This window comes from Bacillus rossius, chromosome 7 (assembly GCF_032445375.1).
Source record: "Bacillus rossius redtenbacheri isolate Brsri chromosome 7, Brsri_v3, whole genome shotgun sequence".
Taxonomy (NCBI): Eukaryota; Metazoa; Arthropoda; class Insecta; order Phasmatodea; family Bacillidae; genus Bacillus; species Bacillus rossius.
In genome coordinates, this window is record NC_086335.1 from 13036687 (window position 1) to 13060625 (window position 23939).

At 35.9% G+C, this 23939-nt stretch overlaps 1 protein-coding gene across 1 annotated transcript in view; it reads left to right on the forward strand.

The window, feature by feature from the left end:
* The first annotated feature begins 2794 nt into the window (after window positions 1-2794).
* The window catches only part of LOC134533678 (protein CEPU-1-like), a 381962-nt gene continuing 360817 nt past the window's right edge, over window positions 2795-23939 (forward strand). The window contains exon 1 of the mRNA XM_063371224.1: window positions 2795-2887. The gene's annotated coding sequence lies outside the window, so the exon portion shown is untranslated. The remainder of the gene's footprint in view (window positions 2888-23939) is intronic.

Consider the following 23939-nt stretch of genomic DNA (forward strand, 5'->3'; position numbering starts at 1 on the left):
GCTATTATATACTAACTATTAACTTATCAACTATAAATAAGTTTAACTTTAAGAAGTAAATTACATTCGAAACTTAAGAGTTATGACAGGAACATACCACATTCCATATTTAAATAATTATCTGACATAAAATAACTTATAACTTCTGCTATTTTTGGCAAACCTACAGTTCTGGACACTTACCATTACGAATGCAACCTATGCAATAAAAATATATTTTTACAAATGGTGCTTAAACTAAGAAAGAAAACCGCAGCGACCGGATATCAGAATAATAGGTACGATTGTAGAACATTTAAAATAAATTTTGTTCCTGCAGCAATAATTGTTGAAGTGGTTTTTTGAAATAATTAATTATAGTAAGAAGCTTGCAATATTATTTTTAATAATTCTATATTATGGAGGAAAAAAGGGCATTCATTCTCCAATATACAAAAGCGAATCAATAACGACAGCCGAAAGTGAAGTAAATTTGAAACAATTTGACAATTTGAGAGTGCTTGCTTAGCAATGCAATAGGCAGAGTGGGACAATAATCATGTCACCATAACTCTTTATTGATATTTGTGTATAAAATTTTGGTAGAAAATTTTTAAGTGTTAATATTTAAATGTTTAATTCAAATATAACGAGATTTAGTTCAGAACTGAAATTTTTTATTATCTGTGTAAAAATATTTTATGACATTTCTGTGTAATTTTTTTTAATGCATACAAGTGACCTGCAACAATATATTTTGCAATTGGTGGCAAAATAAAGCTAAGGCAAATATTGGCCGTTTACTCGCATTCCTATTAAATGTTAAATCTCCAAAAGCATAGGCTAGGCCAACCTGTAAAAATATTTTTTTTTGAAAAATTATTCTTACAACCAACAGTATTTGTATTTTAATAATTGGTAGTGTGGAAACCCCCACCTCTACAGAGGGGCGTGACACACGTCTTCAAACACCAGGAAAGCGTCTCAATACCATAATGACTATACTCAAATGTTTTGAAAAAAGCGTAAACAACAATTATGTATTGTTATTTTTACTTTACCCTTAAGTACATGAGATAGTAGAATCTTAATTATTTTTACAAAATATTAAGCAGAAACGTGGTGGTTAAAAATCATTTTGTAGGCAACAGAATAATTTAAATTCCCAAAAAAATTGTTTTTAGTATGTTTTAATAAATATATTAGAATTTCTCAACTAAACAGCACTTTTTACACCGAAGATGAGCTGGATACATTTTATAATATTATTATAATGAATTTTACTGTACAGATATGGCATTACCACACATAGTAAAAATATTTTAAAAATCAAATACTCACTATTAAAACTTACGCGTGTGAAATTTTTTACTTTCTCTGAGCAACACACTAATTTTAATACATATTGCCCATCACTTTACAACTTAAGCCAAAACTACTCAAAATAATTGTCTGCGTCTTACAAGCAATATAGGCCTACTTGTACATCTTCCATTAAACTAGGTATTTCTTACAATGGCCATTGATTTTCTTTTTTATTATTTTTGGCAAAATGTTTCATTCTCTCAAACAGGTTGGGGGAAGTGAAACATATAAGAGTTCAGAGCTGTATCATAAATGTTTTACAGCTTGCGTGCATTCAGCAGTAAATTGTGAGCACAAAAATAAACTTGTAAAATTTTTCCGCAACAGATATATGCCGCGGGGCGTGACTGGGCTCGAAGCAGGTAGCCATCGAGTAGGTCAAGGACGTTGGCATTGCTGTCACTTACTTGCTAGTAGTTGCTTGGCGGTTTCCTCATCGTAGCGGGCGTACCGGCCGAAACCACGGCCCGACCCGAGCTCGTGTGAGCTCGGACCACAGGTCGTACCAGGAACTTGCGCCCTCCAACATAATATAGATCTCTAAACGCCGATGCACTCGTAGCAAAACGACTATACCGTCTCTTGCTGCACTCTTGCGAGAAGTTGACACTCCCGTAACACGTTAACGCAAACTTGCTGCGTCATATTTTTTTTTTTTTTTTGCTACGAGAAACAGTTTCACGTATTTCTCAAACTCGGTGAAAATGCCGGCTATTGAAACTTTCACACGCCAGGCCCGCCAAATCCCGTGAGGCGGTCGCCCTGCCTATCAGCTGTGTCAGCGCGGCGCATAGTTCCCCGTCACACACCACTGCTCGCCTCGTGCGTTGAGCCGCTCTTCCCACTGTGCCTTCATACGTCACCGGCCACAGCAACACCAACATTTAACCCACCTAAAAGTCCATGTAAAAATATGTAACTATGAAGATAACTATACACATCATTGCTCACAACAATACGTACAGCCTTTATAACACTAGCATATAAATTACACTACTTTCATGTAAAAAAAAAAAAGGCAACTGGATCGTTTCAGAAACCATATTGCCAGTAGTACCAACTTACATAAAAAAAAATCACCAAGGTAAAATGCAACTACCTGAAATGGAAAAAAAATAGAACTACATACGAAAATACGAATATAAAATCCCGTATAACACAAAATAAATTAAATAAAACAAAAAAAAACATAAGCATAAAGAAAAAGGTATCCAACAAAGAAAAAGTAAACACCAGGTCACAGTGTTTTATAACAAATTTCATTGTGTATTGTTCAAAAATTATATTTGTTGTCTATTCTGTTTTCTTAATCCTTACATTTATTTTAAAAAAAGTCATGAGTTTTATTTCCTGGATAGCAAAACGGTTTCTCTATGACAGCATAATATCTGTGTCTACTTCCCGAGTATCACGGTTCTATAGCTGCGAGGTGGTCCTTGTTGCAGATGTCCCGAAGTTCGGCGAGGCCATCGTGAACGTGACGGTACCCGTGGGACGGGAAGCTACGCTCACGTGTGTCGTGGACGACCTGGCCACATACAAGGTACTCACACTCAACTTAACTAAACTACAATGTAGGCCTACTCTTCTTTGTGACTGTACCCGTGGGACGGGAAGCTACGCTCACGTGTGTCGTGGACGACCTGGCCACATACAAGGTACTCACACTCAACTAAACTAAACTACAATGTAGGCCTACTCTTCTTTGTGACGGTACCCGTGGGACGGGAAGCTACGCTCACGTGTGTCGTGGATGACCTGGCCACATACAAGGTACTCGCACTCAACTAAACTAAACTACAATGTAGGCCTACTCTTCTTTGTGACGGTACCCGTGGGACGGGAAGCTACGCTCACGTGTGTCGTGGACGACCTGGCCACATACAAGGTACTCGCACTCAACTTAACTAAACTACAATGTAGGCCTACTCTTCTTTGTGACGGTACCCGTGGGACGGGAAGCTACGCTCACGTGTGTCGTGGACGACCTGGCCACATACAAGGTACTCACACTCAACTAAACTAAACAGCAATGTAGGCCAACTCTTCTTTGCCATTACCAATTTATTTCCCGACCATTTAAAATAGAAATTAAAACCCAACCGTTAATGTTTTCTGGCTGTCATGTCTGGGGTTCCTGATGGGTTCTTAAATGTTTGTGTTGTGTCTATACATATATATGTATTCAGGCTCGTATTGATAAACAGTGTAAGTAGTAGGTATATATTGGTATTTACAGGCACAGGTTTCAGGTTGTGAATTGTGGATGGGGTGAATGACCGACCGACCTGAAGTTACAGAGGCAATCTTCGACGAGCTTGGCCGAAATATTTCTTAAAACTTACACAAAATTCCTAACAATTTTCCGACTTCTAAGAAAAATTCCTGTTTTTAAGGAAAATATGCCATTGTTTTTCTCAAAAATTAAAATATTCTAAATGAGGAATGCCTCAGAAGACTCTTGCCTTTAAAGAACACAAATTCTTATAAACGGCTTAAGCTGACGAGGACAAGACCTTAACATTGACCCAACCACTAAAATTAATTTTTTGATAAGAAAATTCCCAAAAATTAAAAAAATTAAAATAAATGTTAATTCAAATGTTAAGTTACCCAATCCAACCCAGTCGTTGGTTATATTATAGGCGAGAATAAAAATAACATTTTTAGATAAAAAAAAAACAAATTCTAAATTACAATAAAAATTTAATTTTAATAAAACAATATTTACGACACAACTGCCATCTCCGATTCCAGAAACGTTGTACTTTTCGTTATGAGTAGTATATAATAGTTCCTCCTGCGCCAGGATTCAGGATGTGGTGCCTGTGGTGCCGACCGCCATCTTGGATTGTGACGTCACGGCGGGCACTTTTGACTCAAAATTCCTCAAAATTGACTCAAAATGACTCAAAATTTCCCGTTTTTGGGGGAAAAATTCCTGTTTCGAGGGAAAAATTCCCGTTTTAGTCCTTAAAAATCCCGGTGGCTAGAAATGTCCATATAGCGGCTTAAAACACCTAAGAGCTAGCCGCCGCTAAGCCGCTATCAGGACTTGACCTTGACCCCGGAGGCCATTTTGGATCCGCCATCTTGGATCCGCTATTTTGGATGACATCATTTTATTTTCTCGAACATTCCGACATTTTGTTTTCCGCCATTTTGAATTTTGACGTCACCATTGCAATTTTTTTTACATCCGCCATCTTTAACTTTTTCATTTATTATCCAATTTTAATGAATTTTTTTTTAAATTCATAAAAAAAATCAATTAATAAAATTTTAATATATTATTTTTATAAAACGTACTTTTTAGACACGGAGCTCGGAGTCCTTGGTTAGAACCCGACGAGTGCAAAAAAAATATTAAAAATGACGACAGGCTCCTTCTTCAATGGCGGCTGCAGGCAGACTGACTTCCCCCCACCACTTTTTTTTCATAGCACATATATCGTCAGGTAACATGACGTCACGTCCGACATCTTGTCTTCGTCCGCTGGAGATCACCAGACCACCATCTTGTTTTCGTCTGCTACAGTGTACCGATACCATGTTACTTTACTTCTTATCCACTAAAGTGCAGTAATCATTTATTACTGTGACACCCGCTATCTTGAAATTTGGATGCCATCTTGAAAATCCGTAATTATTTAGCTAGAAATTTGGGAAAAGTTCCAAAATTCATTAAATAAATCACTCATTAATTTAAATATTGATTCGATCCGCTCCTGTCCTCGGTACGATACCCGATCGATGCAATAATGTTTAATTTTATGTAAAAAATAATAATTTCAATAAATCATGTTCAACATTCTTAAAGAGACTTTAAAACCTCTACTACCATCATCCTATAAGCCGTCAACACCACCATCTTGGAAATTCGTATTTATTGACTTATTAATTCGGAAAAAGTTCAGAAATCATTAAATAAATTTGCAACCAACAAAATGAGTAATTAGATCGACTAAGCTCCTTGGTACTATCTAGGATGATAAAAAAAATAAACATAATATAATAGTGGTAGGTTCGAGAAATAAAACAACACAAGTTCTTTCACAAAATAAACTTTATTACATAATATATATTCTACTACACGAACACTTGCGAAAGCCAGCAATCTTATAATCATTTAGGTCCGCATAGGCATGAAATGACTAATTCTTAGCACCAATCGGCATATACTAGAAAGAGTCCAACCAGAACCTTATCAGACATAGTCCTCCTCTTCTTGACAGAGTTTCTGGATACCATTTTTAACAGTATGCTTCACATCGTCAGAACTGTAAATTACTGCAGCCGATGTCTTGAATGCGCACTTCTTCACTTCATTTTCGAATGGATACGGCTTTCCATATATACAGTCCAACCACAAGTTGTATTTTAATGGACCGTTTGTTGCAACGTCATCAGTAAGCTGATTGATTATGTCCTGTCTGATATCATCAAGAAAAGTACAAATGTCCTTCGACTCACCGAACGTATTCAGATAATAGTAGTCTTTCAACGTTCCACGAAATGCAGACTGCGCCAAGTAGAAGCCATTATCATTCACTTGTAATGCGCCGAACACAGTCTTAGGTTTATTTTCTTGTCCAGATGTTATAGCATTTAGTTGCTGCACATCGGTTTTCTTGCTTGTTCTCTTACGAGTCTCCAATCTAAAGCGAGGAGTCGAAATTTCTACAGGTAATTCTTCAGTAGACACACGAACTTCTCCTTTACATTTTTTCACATGTCGTCGCAAACTATCAATACGTGTACACCATTCATGACACCCATCACAACGAAACTTTATACGGGATGGATTCTTCATGCATTGACTCCGTTGATGTCTTCGTGCAACATTAGAAAATGCGAACGACATATCACAGTAGCTGCAAGGATACCGGGATGATGAAGACGAGCCTTTCAGACCCGATCCAGATACTAACGTTGCCGCAGTGCGTCATCTCTAGGCATGCTCTTATGCACATTGATGCATCGTTGTTGCACCGATACCTTTACTTTTTGCCGCTCTGCAGGACCTTTACATGTCTCCAAGTGATGCTTCAAATTAGCATTTCTTGTAAATTGCTTGCGACACTTAATACAGCCAAACATATTATGATAAGGGTTCTAGCACATTCTCTCCTCTCGTGTCGTCGAGCATTGCTGTTGTTCGAGAAAATGTTGTCACAGTAACAGCACCGATGTTCGTTAGTCGTTGTTGAATCTCCATACATTGAAGTCTCCATCGAGGGCAAAACGAAGTTCGACGAGTTTTCCTGTGTAGCCAGCACCACCGGCATTAAAGTCTCTCCTGCTGACGGTATCGTGACTGTTGAAGTCTCCTCTTTTGATGACGTCGCCGTTGCCGACGGGATCTGCACCTTCTCCGCCGTAGCTGACGTCAGGGTTCCCATAGTCGATGGTACATCCTCCATCAAGTTCAGCGTTTTAGATGTTAAAGATGCCATCGTGTTCACAAGAACAAGCAGTTACACGACTTATGCACCAGAAGAAACAAACTAGGTGATCCGTACACCGTCGATGTCAAAAACCACTGAGCCACCTGCTGTCTAGGACTCGTTTATATACATGCACCGGTTGGAATAATACGTTAGTCAAATCAAGAACCATTTACTATAATACTCGAGTCAAAACATCATTATAAAAAAGCACCACACCAAAATAAGGTAACACATTTGGAAGCAAATTCGTCAAATAAAATGAACACGCAATGCACGCACTAGCAGCTTTCATCACAAAGTTAACATTTAAATTTCATTCAAGCGAAGTATCAGGCCAATGTCACATCATAATAACATCCTATTGGTCATATTATCCTTCAAATTACACAGTGTTATAAATCACACCAGTTATAGAAGGACTTATAGTTTATAACGCACATCATTTCAGCCATTGATCGTTAACAAATTCGAATTTAAAAAAAATGCAAAATATACATGGTAAACAAAGAACCAGGTACGTAAACATTTTATATACTTTATGAGCACTGTAGACGCCAATAGCTTGAAAGTACATATGTAAGAATGATATTTAATAAAACTCATATTAAATTGTATATTTATTCCCAATAATATACATAGATAAAAAAGTAGGTTTTATTCTATAAACCCCGCATTTCTTAGTTCATGTTTCTTTGAGGATGTATAAAATTTCATCATTTCGCGAACCAAGTAGAAGATTTAACCTATTATCCTATCATTTGGATGATCAATTTGGTCTCGCGTGCTACGGCTTCCATATTCTTTACATATATGTTATTATTAGTCTTAAAAATTTCGCGTCCGTGTCGCTATCACAGACGTAAAGACATCATCACCGTAGCTACCAGTTATAATACCAGGAGCTGCATTAATATCACTCATTTTATGATATCGTTTCCACATTTCAGTTGTCAGAGATGTACCACAATATTTGATCTTGTGAGCTTCACAATAGTCTCTATTGTTTTCTAGACATGGTTAGCTCCATTCTCATTTTCTTAAAAAGCCTATGTGTACACTTTTATTATTTAATCCTTCCACCCATCATTCCAAACTTAATTAAATCATCTTAGTATATAGAAAAAAAATCATCAACAAATTTCCTTTCATTAAATCTTAGGAACCGCATCATCCTTTCCACCTATAGTATAGTTTCTTGAGCCCAAGAGTCTTTCATTATATATACCATGCAGTGTTCTTCAAGAGATGTGGTATACCACCATTTCTACATACAAATCCATCCTATTAATGATTTGTTTACATATAAAAAACCTTCACGTTATTTTTACGTGCTTTATTAAATTACCACTTCGACTAAAATAATTACCACACATAGTAATTTCTACAAACGACTCTATGCCAAAGACATTTTAACCATCATCTGTCTAAAAACAACCATGTCCCATCTATATCACATAGTAAAAGAGGGTTAGAGGAGATAGGTCAAACGACAAGTGCTAATCACCCATAGGGCAATAACCATGAGTTCGATACCTATCTCATGTAGAAAAATATCTTCCAATGCATACGAGTGTAAACTTATTCACGTTCATCTAGTCAAAAGTACATAAATTTAATCACGTTAACCTCAGAAAAAATTTAAAAAATTCTCAAGGATAGAGGCATAAACTACACGATCGAGACACGCCTACCGTCACCCACAAATGAACATTGACTCCTCGCGCAGGAGTTGCAAGCTAGAAAAATGCTGCGACAGTCATTTGATTTGCTCAAGGCATGCATACATCACATCGCTAGCCTTCCAACTCAATACACGTAAAACTCCAGTGAAATCTTAATCAAGCATACGTAAAGTACTTTCTGGAACCACTTCAAAGTATACATAACTGAACCAGAGCAGTAAATCAGCCTACGTATGTATATCTTGCTACCTACAAAAATAAATGTGTAGCACATATACGAGAGGAGTCGATTCCTACACACCATACTCAATACTCTGATAATTATAAGCAGCAAAATATTTCAAATCAAGACCTTAGCCACTATACATTCATTTTCCAATGTTGTAAAAATTCATGTTAGTAATCAGCAACGAAGGAGTGAGCAACTTGGACGAAGAACAGCTTTCCAAGTATCCGGAATCTTACTGATACAGCCCATACAGTGCACCAGCATACCCCGAATGTGGTCAATTGATAAACATTCTTTAATTTTTTAATATCAACTCCGTAGTGTACACCAATATATGACAGGTTACGATTTAAGACCATAAATTTCCCTCAAGTCTGTTATTTTTTATTTCAAGAAGTAATAAATTATTTTATACATAATAAATGAAGTTCCTATCATATTTGCTCTTATGTTACGGCATTACCTGTACCAACACTTTACCAAAACATTACCCATAAAAAATCTTAAGAATGCAGATGACATACCCTGACAAAAATAATTTTAGCGAAAAAAAAAAAAACAGTCTTCAGCATTATTGGTAAAAAAAAATAATACACACAAACAAGACAAAACGCGCATTACAAATTCGACCTAAATTACGTGTCACATGTAGTTTGTTATATTTAGATAAACGATATAGGTTAAGAAAAATAAAAAAATTCTTTAATTCTATAATTTATTTAAAATTGTACATTTATACACAAAGAAATCTGGCACTGTATATTTATCGTATACATTTCTCAGTTCATGTGACATTCACTTTTATTAAAATAAAATGTTATATTTCGTTTTTAGAGTGACAAAATACAAATAATTCATACAGATCACGATACTTCAGATCAGGAGTGTAGCACATTAGAGGACCAGAAATTATTTTAGAAACCCGCCTTTACAAAATTTATAATGTTTTTTTCAAGTATAATTTTCGTGTAACCTGTACACCGCCCTTCTCACACAGAAATTTTACACGGTCAAGATTTCTTCTGCAGCCATGCTTTCCATGGATGCGTGTACTTCGTAGTCGTTCAAATCGTTTACCACAGTAGCAGCACTGATACAGATATTCATCACAATTACCATCGCTTCCCCACTGTACAACCTGCAAATGAACTTTGCTTTTACAATGCCTAATCAAATTACTTTTGTTTGTGAAATGTACACCACACGGGTCACACGGAAATGTCACACGATTAGCGTTTCTTCTACAGACATGATTTTCATGTCTTCTTGCATGTGGATGGTATTTAAAACATTTGTCACAGTACGTACACATATGTCTCGCCGTTAGACCTTGAGTCACCGACGGCTCGGAAAGTATATTACTTTCAATGCACACTGTTGTTGTAGGCGACGAAGTCCCGTATGTTGCATGAGCTGGAGATTTCCCAGTCAACATTGACAGATCATCTGTACTGGATGCCAAAGTATCTGATGTATACACGACTGATGCAGAAGCTGGGAATTGCTCACAAAATGTTGTATTTACCAAATGCGATGTAGTTGCAGGTATCGGAGACTCCTCTGCGTTCGATAATGCACACATTGAAGTCTCTTGGAGTGAAGAGACAGTAAATACAGCCATCATCGAGATCTCTGGGGATGGTAGCCTCGTTACCATCGGAATTTCTGGAGCTGCCCTCATCGTTGTCATCGAGATCTGCTTCGTCATCATCACCTCGGTCGTCAGGGACCTTGGTGAAGACGCGTGACTCTCCGTCAAGATCTATGCAGTCGTTAACCCAGCCACCATTGGGATTGGTACCGATGTCGACGTTGCTACCATTTAGTTCGGATACACATCAATATTCATATACAAGACTTATATGCAGACGAGCCAATCCATCAGATCTGCACTGCACCACTACAAGAGGTGGACTAAGGGACCTGCTGTCTAAGACTCGCTTAAATAACCATGTTCGCTTGTATAATACTCAAGTCAATACATCATCCATTGTTATTACTTAAAAAAAATAATAATTTCAAGGAATGAGAATTTAAATTATTTACACAAACAACTAATCACACATCCTACATGCACGGTTAATTTAGACTTAATAGAGGAGCAAGAATCTGTAATCAATGGAAATTTCACAACCCAAACAAAATTTAAAGTAGGTACCCAAATTTAAATATTATTATGTAGAGCTACACATAACATCCAACTGACTCCAAATGACTACAACACATGACTAAAATAAATTATACGATACCAGGCTAGGTCCAAAGTCAATTTTTTTTGTACCTCTCATCTACAGTTCATAGGACCTTCAGTGTTGATATAGCTACAGCCAAGACATGTCCGGTACCATATATCTTCAAATCCTTCAAAGTCGATCCTTGTTAAGCCTTACGACAAAAGTCTCCGAAACAAGAGACCTACTCTACAAGTTTACTAGACGTTTTAAGCTTGTCATAGCGCACATCGATAAAAATCTTCGTAAATAACACAAAATATTATCAGACCACTAGCATTCGATTTATGCACATACAGTAGGTCACCAACATATTCGTCAACATATGACCATTCTACATTAAGCTCCTCACTTACTTATATCAGCCTACTCGACTACACTCAGCTCACATAAACTAAAAGAAATCAAATAACATCCTATTATTTATTTACATTCGAATATTTAACAGCATGCCGACTGCTAATTAAATAATCCTGACAGTGAACATGTTAGCAAAGTTTACTTTTATATAGGACCAGGAATTCATTCAACCTTCAGAACTTAACTACACATACACAGTGCTGGATGCAAGGATTTCTACACTCATTAGCCATCACTGACACTCATATTACATCATAGGCACTTAAGTCAACACTCATTTTCCATCATTAACATGCACACAAATGCAAATTAACCATCATCGACACTCAATTCAACACTCACATTCCATAATCTAATCTCAATTCGGCACTCATTTTCCATCATCGACACTCAATTCAACACTCACTTTCCATCATCAAAACTGAATTCAACACTCACTTTCCATCATCGGCACTCATTTTCCATTATCGACACGCAATTCAACACTCATTTTCCATAGTCGACACTCAGTTTCCATCATCGGCACTCAGTTTCCATATTCGACACTCAATTCGACACTCATTTTCCTTAACCGACACTCAATTCATCACTCATTTTCCATAATCGACACTCAATTCGGCACTCATTTTCCATAATCGAAACTCAATTCGACACTCGTTTTCCATCATCGACAATCAATTCGACAATCAATTTCCATTACCGTCACTCAATTCGACACTCAATTTCCATCATCGACACCCAATTCGACACTCAATTTCCATCATCCACACTCAATTTGACACTTAATTTCCATTATCGACTCTCAATTCGATACTCAATTTCCATCATCGACACCCAATTCGACACTCAATTTCCATCATCAACACTCAATTCAACACTCATTTTCCATCATCGATACTTAATTCTACATACTCTTTCCTTCTTCGACACTCATTTTCCATCATCGACACCCAAATCGACACTCATTTTCCATCAGCGACACTCAATTCAACACTCATTTTCCGTCATCGATACTTTATTCTTCATACTCTTTCCTTCTTCGACACTCATTTTCCATCATATACATACTGTAAAATAGAAACTTTCCATCATCCACACACACTCACACAGATATACATATATAAATATATTCATACTCAACACAATTCTTTAAAGTAGCAAACACATGAACTTTATTAGGGCATGAATAACGACACGTTTTAATAACAATTTTTAAAATTATATGTATATCGAAAATACAAAAGTATAAAATTTCATCAGTCAATACACATTACTAACTTATTATATATACCCGAAAATTCTAAGTTCATCAAGAATAGTTCACGTTTCTTTGATAACTGATACAATTTCGTCATCTTGCGAAACAAGTAAAAGACACAACCTGTTCACCAACACGTTCGGGTCTTTCCACGATATATAATCAATTTCACTTGATGACACCATCTTCTTCGAATGTTTGCTGTACATATTCTGAAAATCGTTGTAATAACGATTATGATGATTTGTATCATCATCGGTGCTGTCCACATATTTATCAAACACACTGACATCTTCAACTTGCATATCCCAGTATTTCGAATTTTTTGACATTGGAGTACCATCATTGGCAACAAGCTTACTTTCTAATTTTCCAAAAAAATATTCCAAAGTCCGTAGAAGTCTACTATAAGACGACTTGTCACTTTTTCTGGAGATGTTACTTTCATTATCTTCTACCTTACTTATATCTTCAACACCAGTTAAGCTATTTCCTTCCTCAAGACCTGGAGATATTTTAACACAATCGCTTTTAAGGCTAGGTAGATCAATTTCATTGTAAGACATACTGTCCCCGAGCATAACGTCTCCATCTACGTACTTTATCTCCTGCGCGAGCTTGGCTTTACAAGTTTTATCGTGTCTTTTTAAATTATCTTTTCGTGTCAACCGTCTACGACACTTGTCACAAATTAGTATTTGACGGCATGAGCTTTTAACACAATCGGTCTTTTCATGTCTACGAGCATTATAGCTGTTATCAAAGTATTTGCTACAGTATGTACAATGTCCTTCAGATCGAGATCGATATTTGTGTATCGTACCTTCACTAGACTGTACGTACTCCATAATGGTTGAATAGCAACTAAAAGTATTTTTTAGGTACTTCGTATTTTTATGCATGAACATTCATTATTTATTTACGACAAAAAATTTTTTTTTCTCATTTTGAAAAAAATAAATAAATCATGTTCCACGTAGTTTTACTACCCACCTTCATATTTCCTCATATGTTATGTTGTAAAAGCAACCAAAGTTGGTTGTAGGTTATGGAATGCTCACTCTCGATCTCTTGGAAAAGGTGTGCCTCCCTAGATCTCAAGAGGAAGAACATTGACCTTATTTAAAAATTAGTGAATAATACCATGGCCTAGCAAGAATCACAAGATAATCTATTCTCATATTAGCAACCATCATGTATCAGTTGTCTGTAAATGCAGTCAATGATTTGTGTGGGATGCAGGATGCTCCCTAACGATCGCAACAGAAGGAGGGCTTCGCTAGAACTCAAGGGGAAGGGAAATCTTCGTGTGTGATAGTGTTTCTCAGTTGCTTCATGACGTAGTAATCGTCTGATTAATGAACTTTTGTTTTTGCCTGATTTACACCTGTTAAAATTCTTTTTTAAGTGTTGATTTAATAATATGTCTTCGGAAATTTATACGAAACTCTGAATAAAATAACCTGTCTTAGACACCAAGGACAATGCAGTTTATCCTTCATGTTAATGCTTCTCAGCTGTCTCAAATCATATTATTTTTCTGAGTAAGGTTATTATTTTTTAAATCCACCTAATAAAAATATTGTATGTGCTGATTTATTGACAGAATTTCACTAATTAAATATAACTCTGAATAGAAATGACATGACTCATTAAGTAAAAAAATCTTCATGCAGGGATAGATTTCTCACAAATAATCAGGAGCACTCGGAGAAAACCATAAGATGTCTAGTTAGGTATATTCAGGAGCACACGGAGAAAACCACCATAATATTGTCAAGAATAATCGGAAGCACACGAAGAAAACCATCGGGGAGGATGTCGTTTATAAACATCATAAATTACCAAATTTTTATTTTTTTTTAAAGTCCAAATTTAATCCTGCTTAAGCAACATGAGAGTTCTTGCACAAGCTCGCTTGTGAACTCTTTGCTTAAGCAACATGAGAGTTCTAGCACAAGTCTGCTTGTGAACTCTTTGCTTAAGCAACATGAGAGTTCTAGCACAAGTCAGCTTGTGAACTCTTTGCTTAAGCAACATGAGAGTTCTGGCACAAGTCAGCTTGTGAACTCTTTGCTTAAGCAACATAAGAGTTCTGGCACAAGTCAGCTTGTGAACTCTTTGCTTAAGCAGGATTAAATTTTGACTTTTTAAAAAAAAATGTGGTAATTTATGATGTTTATAAACGACATCCTCCCTGATGGTTTTCTTCGTGTGCTTCCGATTATTCTTGACAATATTATGGTGGTTTTCTCCGTGTGCTCCTGATTATACCTGACTAGATATCTTATGGTTTTCTCCGAGTGCTCCTGATTATTTGTGAGAAATCTGATGGTTTTCTCCGAGTGCTCCTGATTATTTGTGAGAAATCTATCCCTGCATGAAGAATTTTTTACTTAATGAGTCATGTCATTTCTATTCAGAGTTACATTTAATTAGTGAAATTCTGTCAATAAATCAGCACATACAATATTTTTATCAGGTGGATTTAAAAAATAATAACCTTACTCAGAAAAATAATATGCTTTGAGACAGCTGAGAAGCATTAACATGAAGGATAAACTGCATTGTCCTTGGTGTCTAAGACAGGTAATTTTATTCAGAGTTTCGTATAAATTTCCGAAGACATATTATCAAATCAACACTTAAAAAATAATTTTAACAGGTGTAAATCAGGCAAAAACAAAAGTTCATTAATCAGACGATTACTACGTCATGAAGCAACTGAGGAACACTATCACACACGAAGATTTCCCTTCCCCTTGAGTTCTAGCGAAGCCCTCCTTCTGTTGCGATCGTTAGGGAGCATCCTGCATCCCACACAAATCATTGACTGCATATACAGACAACTGATACATGATGGTTTCTAATATGAGAATAGATTATCTTGTGATTCTTGCTAGGCCATGGTATTATTCACTAATTTTTAAATAAGGCAATGTTCTTCCTCTTGAGATCTAGGGAGGCACACCTTTTCCAAGAGATCGAGAGTGAGCATTCCATAACCTACAACCAACTTTGGTTGCTTTTACAACATAACATATGAGGAAATATGAAGGTGGGTAGTAAAACTACGTGAAACATGATTTATTTATTTTTTTCAAAATGAGAAAAAAAAAATTTTTGTCGTAAATAAATGATGAATGTTCATGCATAAAAATACGAAGTACCTAAAAAATACTTTTAGTTGCTATTCAACCATTATGGAGTACGTACAGTCTAGTGAAGGTACGATACACAAATATCGATCTCGATCTGAAGGACATTGTACATACTGTAGCAAATACTTTGATAACAGCTATAATGCTCGTAGACATGAAAAGACAGATTGTGTTAAAAGCTCATTCCGTCAAATACTAATTTGTGACAAGTGTCGTAGACGGTTGACACGAAAAGATAATTTAAAAAGACACGATAAAACTTGTAAAGCCAAGCTCGCGCAGGAGATAAAGTACGTAGATGGAGACGTTATGCTCGGGGACAGTATGTCTTACAATGAAATTGATCTACCTAGCCTTAAAAGCGATTGTGTTAAAATATCTCCAGGTTTTGAGGAAGGAAATAGCTTAACTGGTGTTGAAGATATAAGTAAGGTAGAAGATAATGAAAGTAACATCTCCAGAAAAAGTGACAAGTCGTCTTATAGTAGACTTCTACGGACTTTGGAATATTTTTTTGGAAAATTAGCAAGTAAGCTTGTTGCCAATGATGGTACTCCAATGTCAAAAAATTCGAAATACTGGGATATGCAAGTTGAAGATGTCAGTGTGTTTGATAAATATGTGGACAGCACCGATGATGATGATACAAATTATCAAAATCGTTATTACAACGATTTTCAGAATATGTACAGCAAACATTCGAAGAAGATGGTGTCATCAAGTGAAATTGATTATATATCGTGGAAATACCCGAACGTGTTGGTGAACAGGTTGCGACTTTTACTTGTTTCGCAAGATGACGAAATTGTATCAGTTATCAAAGAAACGTGGACTATTCTTGATGAACTTAGATTTTTTGGGTATATATAATAAGTTAGTAATGTGTATAGACTGATGAAATTTTATACTTTTGTATTTTTGATATACATATAATTTTAAAAATTGTTATTAAACGTGTCGTTATTCATGCCCTAATAAAGTTCATGTGTTTGCTACTTTAAAGAATTGAGTTGAGTATGAATATATTTATATATGTATCTCTGTGTGTGTGTGTGTGGATGATGTAAAGTTTCCATTTTACTGTATGAAGATGATGGAAAATGAGTGTCGAAGAAGGAAAGAATAAGTAGAATTAAGTATCGATGACGGAAAATGAGTGTTTAATTGAGTGGCGTTGATGGAAAATGAGTGTTGAATTGAGTATCGATGATGGAAAATGAGTGCCGAATTGAGATTAGATTATGGAATGTGAGTGTTGAATTGAGTGTCAATGATGGTTTATTTGCATTTGTGTGAATTTTAATGATGGAAAATGAGTGTTGACTCAAGTGCCTATTATGTAATATGAGTGTCAGTGATGGCTTATGAGTGTAGAATTCCTTGCATCCAGCACTGTGTATGTGTAGCTAGGTTCTGAAGGTTCAATGGATTCCTGGTCCTATATAAAAGTTAACTTTGCTAACATGTTCACTGTCAGGCTTATTTAATTAGCAGTCGGCATGCTGTTAAATAATCGAATGTAAATAAATAATAGGATGTTATTTGATTTCTTTTAATTTATGTGAGCTGATTGTAGTCGAGTAGGCTGATATAAGTAAGTGAGGAGCTTAATGTAGAATGGTCATGTGTTGACGAATATGTTGGTGACCTACTGTATGTGCATAAATCGAATGCTAGTGGTCTGATAATATTTTGGGTTATTTACGAAGATTTTATCGATGTGTGCTATGACAAGCTTAAAATGTCTAGTAAACTTGTAGAGTAGGTCTCTTGTTTCGGAGACTTTTGTCGTAAGGCTTAACAAGGATCAACTTTGAAGGCTTTGAAGATGTATGGTACTGGACATGTCTTGGCTGTAGCTATGTCAACCCTGAAGGTCCTCTGAACTGTAGATGAGAGGTACAAAAAAAAATGACTATGGACCTAGCCTGGTATCGTATAAATTATTTTAGTCATGTGTTGTAGTCATTTGGAGTCAGTTGGATATTATGTGTAGCTCTACATAATAATATTTAAATTTGGGTACCTACTTTAAATTTTGTTTGGGTTGTGAAAGTTCCATTGATTACAGATTCTTGCTCCTCTATTAAGTCTAAATTAACCGTGTATGTAGGATGTGTGATTAGTTGATTGTATATATAATTTAAATTCTCATTCCTTGAAATTCCTAATTTTTTTAAGTAATAACAATGGATGATGTATTGACTTGCGGATTATACAAGCGAACATGGTTATTTAAGCGAGTCTTAGACAGCAGGTCCCTCAGTCCATCTCTTGTAGTGGTGCAGTGCAGATCTGATGGATTGGCTCGTCTGCATATAAGTCTTGTATATGAATATTGATGTGTATCCGAACTCAATGGTAGCAACGTCGACATCGGTACAAATCCCAATGGTGGCGGGGTCAACGACTGCATAGATCTTGACGGAGGGTCTCGCGTCTTCACCGGGGTCCCTGACGACGGAGGTGATGATGACGAAGCAGATCTCGATGACAACGATGAGGGCAGCTACAGAAATTCCGATGGTAACGAGGCTACCATCCCCAGAGATCTCGATGATGGCTGTATCTACTGTCTCTTCACTCCAAGAGACTTCAATGTATGCATTATCGAACGCAGAGGAGACTCCGATAACTGCAACTAAATCGCATTTGGTAAATACAACATTTTGTGAGCAATTCCCAGCTTCTGCATCAGTCGTGTATACATCAGATTCTTTGGCATCCAGTACAGATGATCTGTCAATGTCGACTGGGAAATCTCCAGCTCATGCAACATACGGGCCTTCGTCGCCTACAACAGCAGTGTGCATTGAAAGTAAGATACTTTCCGAGCCGTCGGTGACTCAAGGTCTAACGGCGAGACATATGTGTACGTACTGTGACAAATGTTTTAAATACCATCCACATGCAAGAAGACATGAAAATCATGTCTGTAGAAGAAACGCTAATCGTGTGACATTTCCGTGTGACCCGTGTAGTGTACATTTCACAAACAAAAGTAATTTGATTAGGCATTGTAAAAGCAAATTTTATTTGCATGTTGTACAGCGGGGAAGCGATGGTAATTGTGATGAATATCTGTATCAGTGCTGCTACTGTGGTAAACGATTTGAACGACTACGAAGTACACGCATCCATGAAAAGCATGGCTGCAGAAGAAATCTTGACCGTGTAAAATTTCTGTGTGTTAAGTGCGGTGTACAGGTTACACGAAAATTATACTTGAAAAAAACATTATAAATTTTGTAAAGGCGGGTTTCTAAAATAATTTATGGTCCTCTAAGGTGCTACACTCCTGATCTGATGTATCGTGATCTGTATGAATTATTTGTATTTTGTCACTCTAAAAACGAAATATAATATTTTATTTTAATAAAAGTGAATGTCACATGAACTGAGAAATGTATACGATAAATATACAGTGCCAGATTTCTTTGTGTATAATTGTACAAATTTAAATAAATAAAAGAATTAAAGAATTTTTTTTTCTTAACCTATATCGTTTATTTAAATATAACAAACTTCATGTGACACGTAATTTAGGTCGAATTTGTAAAGCGTGTTTTGTCTTGTTTGTGTGTATTATTTTTTTTACCAATAATGCTGAAGACTGTTTTTTTTTTCGCTAAAATAATTTTTGTCTGGGTATGTCATCTTCATTCTTAAGATTTTTTATGGGTAATGTTTTGGTAATGTGTTGGTACAGGTAATGCCGTAACATTAGAGCAAATATGATAGGAACTTCATTTATTATGTATAAAATAATTTATTACTTCTTGAAATAAACATAACAGACTTGAGGGAAATTTATGGTCTTAAATCGTAACCTGTCATATATTGGTGTACACTACGGAGTTGATATTAAAAAATTAAAGAATGTTTGTCAATTGACCACATTCGGGGTATGCTGGTGCACTGGATGGGCTGTATCAGTAAGATTCCGGATACTTGGAAAGCTGTTCTTCGTCCAAGTTGCTCACTCCTTCGTTGCTGATTACTAACATGAATTTTTACAACATTGGAAAATGAATGTATAGTGGCTAAGGTTTTGATTTGAAATATTTTGCTGCTTATAATTATCAGAGTATTGAGTATGGTGTGTAGGAATCGACTCCTCTCGTATATGTGCTACACATTTATTTTTGTAGGTATCAAGATATACATTCGTAGGCTGATTTTCTGCTCTGGTTCAGTGATGTATACTTTGAAGTGGTTCCAGAAAGAACTTATGATTTCACTGGAGTTTTACGTGTATTGAGTTGGAAGGCTAGCGATGTAATGTATGCTTGTCTTGAGCAAAACATATGACTGTCGTAGCAATCTGCTAGCTTGCAACTCCTGCGCGAGGGGTCAATGTTCATTTGTGGGTGACGGTAGGCGTGTCTCGATCGTGTAGTCTATGCCTCTATCCTTGAGAATTTTTTATATTTTCTTTGAGGTTAACGTGATTAAATTTATGTACTTTTGACTAGATGAACGTGAATAAGTTTACACTCGTATGCATTGGAAGATATTTTTCTACATGAGATAGGTATCGAACTCATGGTTATTGCCCTATGGGTGATTAGCACTTGTCGTTTGACCTATCTCCTCTAACCCTCTTTTACTATGTGATATAGATGGGACATGGTTGTTTTCAGACAGATGATGGTTAAAATGTCTTGGGCATAGAGTCGTTTGTAGAAATTACTAGGTGTGGTAATTATTTTAGTCGAAGTGGTAATTTAATAAAACACGTAAAAATAACGTGAAGGTTTTTTATGTGTAAACAAATCATTGATAGGATGGATTTGTATGTAGAAATGGTGGTATACCACATCTCTTGAAGAACACTGCATGGTATATATAATGAAAGACTCTTGGGCTCAAGAAACTATACTATAGGTGGAAAGGATGATGTGGTTCCTAAGATTTCATGAAGGGAACTTTGTTGATGATTGTTTTTTTCTATATACTAAGATGATTTAATTGAGTTTGGGATGATGGGTTGAAGGATTAAATAATAAAACTGTACACATATGCTTTTAAAGAAAATGAGAATGGAGCTAACCATGTCTAGAAAACAATAGAGACTATTGTGATCTCACAAGATCATATATTGTGGTACATCTCTGACAACTGAAATGTGGAAAAGATATCATAAAATGAGTGATATTGATGCAGCTCCTGGTATTATAACTGGTAGCTACGGTGATGATGTCTTTACGTCTGTGATAGTGACACAGACGCGAAATTTTTAAGATTAATAATAACATAGTTAAAGATGGCGACCGTAACGAAAATTGCAACGGTGACGTCATAATTCAAAATGGCGGATAACACAATGCCGGAATTTTCTAGAAAACAAAATGACGTCATCCAAAATGGTGGATCCAAGATGGCCGTCGGGGTCAAGGTCAAAGGTCAAGGTCACATTCTGATAGAGGCCTAACTGAGGCTTGAGTTAAGGATGCATAAGCCAGTTTTAGGAATTTTCAGCCGCTGGGATTTTTAAGGACTAAAAACGGGAATTTTTCCCTCGAAACGGGAAATTTTTCCCTCGAATAGAGAAATTTTTAATTTGTGGAATTTTTTGAGATTTTTTGGCGGAACTTTTTTCCACAGAAATGGAAATTTTGGCGATTTTTGAGGAATTTTGGGCAAATTTTGCCCAATTCTGGCGGATTTTGGCGATTTTTGGGGATCAAATTCAAGGTCAAGGTCAAAGGTCAAGGTCACAACCATCCAAGATGGTTGCCGTGACGTCAGAATCCAAGATGGCGGACGCCGACACCACTACCACCGCCTGGCGCCTGATCTAGTAGCCCCCAAACTATACTACTTATAATCTTATCTACATGCTTCCCATCAAACCCAATTGATTTGTGGATCAAGTACAAAGATAATATGTGTGATGATATTATGTATCAAATACGAAATAGAATGGGAAATCCAAATATACAAATCAATGAAGAAATTTACAACGAAGCATTGATTTCAGTTGAGGAAATGTGCCACAAACTATAAATTCAATTAGGCCTGGCCGCGCCCAATCGTCCAATGCATGATGCTTTAAACCAAGAGTTGAATAGAGAAAAAATTTATGATCTCAACACTTTAAAAGAATTAATTCAAACGAAGCTTCCACTGTTGAATGAACAACAGAAGTATGTATTTGATAATCTTATGAAAGTAATAAATGATGAAACTGGAGAGATTTACTTCTAAGATGCACCTGCTGGTACAGGAAATCTTTTTTGATTTCATTAATATAAGGAACGATTCGCTCATAAAATAAAATTGCACTTGCACTCGCTTCATCGGGAATCGCAGCAACTATGCTTGAAGGTGGTCGAACAGCCCATTCCGCATTAAAATTGCCATTAAATATGCAAAGCAATGAAATTCCTACCTGCAAAATTTTTAAGAACTCTGCAATGGCAAAGGTCTTGCAGCAATGTAAATTAATTTTTTGGGATGAATGCACGATGGCACATAAAAAATTTTTGGAGGCTTTAGACAGAACATTAAAAGATATACGGAGCAATCATAACCAATTTGGTGGTGCTATGATTTTATTAGCAGGAGATTTTCGTCAAACATTGCCCGTGATTCCACGATCAACACCAGCTGATGAACTCAATTAATGTCTAAAGTCCTCCAATTTGTGGAGACATGTCAAAGTACTTCATTTAAGCAAGAATATGCGTGTCGAGTTGCAAAATGACCAATCTGGAAACATATTCTCTAAACAACTCATTGACATTGGTAATGGCAAATTTCCTATAGAAATGTTGACTGGCTGCATTGACATTCCTCCAAGTTTATGTCAGTTAACTCGATCAAAAGATGAACTTATTCAGAAGGTGTTTCCAGATGTTTCTCAAAATTACAGAAACCATGATTGGTTGAGCGAACGAGCTATATTGGCTGCAAAAAACATAGATGTAAATGAATTAAATTAAAAAATACAAGAACAAATTACAGGCGAATCAAGGATATATAAATCAGTTGATTCCGCTATTAACCAAGATAATGTAGTGAAATATCCACCAGAATTTTTAAACTCGCTGGATTTGCCAGGATTGCCACCTCACAATCTTCAATTAAAGGTTGGATCGGTTGTTATAATGTTGCGAAATATCAACCAACCGCGTCTTTGCAACGGCACACGGTTAGCAATAAAAAAAATTACTAAAAAACGTGATAGAATCAACTATTCTGAAAGGAAAATATAAAGGAGAGGACGTTCTCATACCTCGCATCCCATTGATTCCGAATGATGTGCCGTTTGACTTTAAAGGACTAGTTTCCAGTTCAGCTTGCTTTTGCTATGACCATAAACAAGTCCCAGGGGCAATCATTAAGTGTTTGTGTATTAATCTGGAAAACCCATGTTTCTCACATGGTCAATTGTATGTTGCCTGTTCCCGTGTTGGAAAACCATCAGATTTGTTTGTCTATGCGCCAGATAATCAAACAAACAACATCGTATATTACAAAGCACTACAATGTAAATAAAACTTATTATGTTTCACATGATTAACAATAAATAGATTACTTATTTTAAAATGCTTATATATGTTTTATTTAATTATATTTCTTATTCACAACGCCCTATCACCAGGGTGACGGTTCTTTTCAGGAGAATTTTTTGCCCTGACTATAATATATGCATGAACAAAAAAATGTCACATTACAAATAATTTTGACAGGACTTTATTGCAATTTAATTAGGCAGTACGATGTCTGCGGGGTCAGCTAGTAGAAAAGATAAAAATTATTTCACTTTTAAAGAAATAGTTCAGGTAAAAAAAAATTATGAGACTTCCAGAAAATGGTTTTAGATTTTTTTTCTTCAATTTTTTGAAATCGTTTGTATAAATGGGGTAAAGGCAGTAAGATTAAATTTTTTTAAACTAAAGAGAAGATAATGCAATAATGTTTATAAATATGATTTATTAAAAGCAATCCATTTAAACAGTTTTCATTTTTATTTAGTTTAAAATAAAGTAAATTTTTTATTCAGCCACACTCTCAGGAAACAAGATGATATGGCTAGCTATGTTTTTCTTGTATGAGTACGAAGACGCAACCTTTCATTACGTCAACTATACAGCCAACACTATAAAAATTATGGTTTCATTATTTTATTAGATTAAAAACATAAAATATTAAGATTTTTATGAAAATTGTATTATAGTTCTGGCACTTTATCTATGGACTTAACTTTACCCTAATA